Source organism: Elephas maximus, chromosome 1 (assembly GCF_024166365.1).
Source record: "Elephas maximus indicus isolate mEleMax1 chromosome 1, mEleMax1 primary haplotype, whole genome shotgun sequence".
Classification (NCBI taxonomy): Eukaryota; Metazoa; Chordata; class Mammalia; order Proboscidea; family Elephantidae; genus Elephas; species Elephas maximus.
Genome location: NC_064819.1, coordinates 80,256,232 through 80,259,142, shown reverse-complemented (window position 1 = coordinate 80,259,142; position 2,911 = coordinate 80,256,232). Strand labels below are relative to the sequence as shown.

Here is a 2,911-nt window from a genome sequence, read left to right as displayed (position 1 = left end):
TCCCTCGGGGTATAGTTTTTAGTTATATCCTCAAAGTATTGTTTAACCTTCTTATTTACAAGATTCTTGTGTTTTTGTGTGTGTGTGTGTTTTTAAATACTTAATCTTATTCAATATTATCTACTTACCCAGAATTACATGGACTCTGTTGCCATCATGTCTGACAAATATGATCCAATTTTTGGAGACGGTGAATGGGCTGGTACAGAAGATGAAGGGCGTGAAAGTGTCAGGATAGGTAAAATAGGAAGAATCTTCTCTGCTTGGTAACCTCCGGCTGTTCCATGCTCCAAACACTGCTCAGAAAACTAAGGGAATTCCAAATGAAAGATCAAGCCTGTTCTTTCTCTCCTCTTTCAGTCCTTCTTTTTCTGTCTCGCTCTTCAATGACACCGGAAAGGGGAACAGAGGGTTGTTGAGGACATTAATGTGGTGGTGGGCTTCTTGCTTCGGAATAGAAAAAAGGAAACATTTAAAGGCAATCCATCAAATAATGTGTTTATCTCCATATGAATACGCAAAATGTGTTTTTAAAAGGGGAGGTGTCGGGAATTCTAAAAAGCAGATCGAGTGTGTATGGTTTCGAACCCTGTCAAGGAATGGACACACTCCCATTGAGCCACACATCTCTCAGGACAGAAAGAGCACGAAGATCCTCTTTGAAATATTAGCTATGTTTCTAAGGGAACTACTCAGATCTCACAGTTGGCCAGAGAGAAATTCCACTGTTTCAAACCCCACCGTACCTCCCAATCCGGTTGCATCAGAACAAGCGAAACCAGAGGGAATGAGAAAGAGTGGAAAGATCTGCCTCACTTTGGTTCCATATTATAGTTAACTGAGGAACACAAAAGAAATGGAAGGATTGAAAGAAAAGAAAAGACGTCCTCGGGCAATCTGTTGACAATCTTTGTCAACAGATTCATTTGTGTTCTCATATGTGCCTGTGTCAGTTAAAAGACTGAAAGCTGACGACCTATCCATTGATTCCGTCAACCCTTTCCCCTCAGTTAACAGTAATAGGATTAGTCACAGTACATGCTGGCACATGGTTCCCAGCTTCACCTGAGTGAGAAAAAAGGGAATGACACCTCTCAGAGAATGCTTTGAAAAGAAACTGAGAAAATTATTAGCGTTGGTGAAAGTAATAGTGTGGCAGACACAGCTCAGTTGAGAAAGTCCTAGACTAAAGGTCTGAAAGTCCCAGATCCCTTCCTAGGGTTTGCAAGGTCCTCAATTTACATCAAAACGACATCTCCTTCCTGCACCAAGATGCCTGACAACAAACACACTCCAGCACTCACTTTCTAAAATAAATTTTCTGAAGGTCTAAGACGAGGAAAATTGAAATCGCGGGCCTCCAGCCTTCCTTGCCTTCACCAGTATTAAAAACAATAAGACCAACAACTAAAAAGATAACTATTTATTGAGTGAGAAAGAGAGAGATGTTTGCAAACTGGCAGTTTTAGAGAAACTGCTGCAACTATGGCAAAGCTGTTTTCTGCTTATATTGTCATTTACAACTTTGTGATAAAAGAATGTACAGTTGGTACAGTAGTGCAGAAGAACAAGTCACATGGAAAACACAAAATTCTAGAGATACAGGTCTTGGGAAAAAGAAACGCTTAAGTTAAACATCCGCCGTCAGTTACTTCAGAGTGAGCAAGGTCCCTGGGAAAACAAGAAGGGGCGTTCTTCAGGGATTAATGAGGTACTAGGGGATATTTAATGATGAAATGCCCAGAAGTCTTGGGCCGTTGTCCAGGCTTCTGGGGAGTTGTTTAATTTTACTTATGTTCAGTACTTTAAGTATTTAAACAAAGGCCTGCCTGGAATACTCTCCTCAATATCATATGAAGGATCCTGTAAACATCATGTGAACATGACGTGTCATACACACTAAGCTGAAAGCATCTCAGTGAGAGAACAGCCCTTGCTTTGGCTCTTTTCCCACCAATCCAACCCTATCTGTTTTGTATTATCCAGGACCTCCTCATTTTTTCTGATTCACGAACGACACCTTTTGATGGTTTCCAGGGCTTTTTTTAGGGCTCTTCGACTTTATTCTTTCAAACATCTACATCTATAGCAACATTTACTGATATGTCAGTGAGTTTTCAGAGGAAAGGGAGTTTGATAGCTTTCCTCGATAGTTGCTCCGCCATCCCTACTCTGCTTTTGACCTGTAGATTCCTCCAGTCTGGAAAAAAGTCAGTTCATTCAAAGTTGATGGTGTTTTGGAGTTTCCCCGAGGCTAAATTCCTTTGTAGACATGATCCTCTAGTGAGGGATAGAGATGTAGGTGTGCAACCAGAACTAAGGACAGGCTCAGAAGGTGTAACATGGCATGAGCAATAGAGTCAGCTGGAAAACTGATGCTGGCAGAGCGATGACCCAACACGATGTGAAGTTCAATTAGCCAGTTCTACTAAAGGCAACAGATGCCTGGGGTCGAAGGAGCACGTCATTCGGAGTCATTATCTCTGCAGTATACGTTGGAGGGGTGTGACTTTCTTGGGATTTTCCTGGTGGAGGCAAGTAACTTTCATCTAAATAAATGGTCTGCTGGCAAAGTGGCTTTGGAGCAGGTGTACCGGAGTGGGAAAATCCTAGAACCAGAAAGGGTCATTGAGACTACAGTCCAGCTACCCTTCTGTTTTCGAAGCTGCTGGACAGTATCCACTTCAGTGACTTCAGAAAGAGTGGAATTTAGCTCAGTGGTCTCTCTTTAGCCAACACTCAGGTTGTCGGGGTAGGGGGAGGGAGGAGGAAACCGCAGGAAAAAATGTCTGTATTCTTTTATGAAAAGAACGGTCATAATAAGACCCGTAAGCCGCGTGGGGGTGTAGCTCAGTGGTAGAGCGCGTGCTTCGCATGTACGAGGTCCCTGGTTCAATCCCTGGCACCTCCA

At 42.6% G+C, this 2,911-nt stretch overlaps 1 non-coding gene across 1 annotated transcript; it reads left to right on the top strand.

Moving 5' to 3' along the window:
- Nucleotides 1-2,839: 2,839 nt before the first annotated feature.
- TRNAA-CGC (transfer RNA alanine (anticodon CGC)) lies at nucleotides 2,840-2,911 on the top strand. The gene has a single exon. It is a non-coding gene; the product is annotated as a tRNA-Ala (tRNA).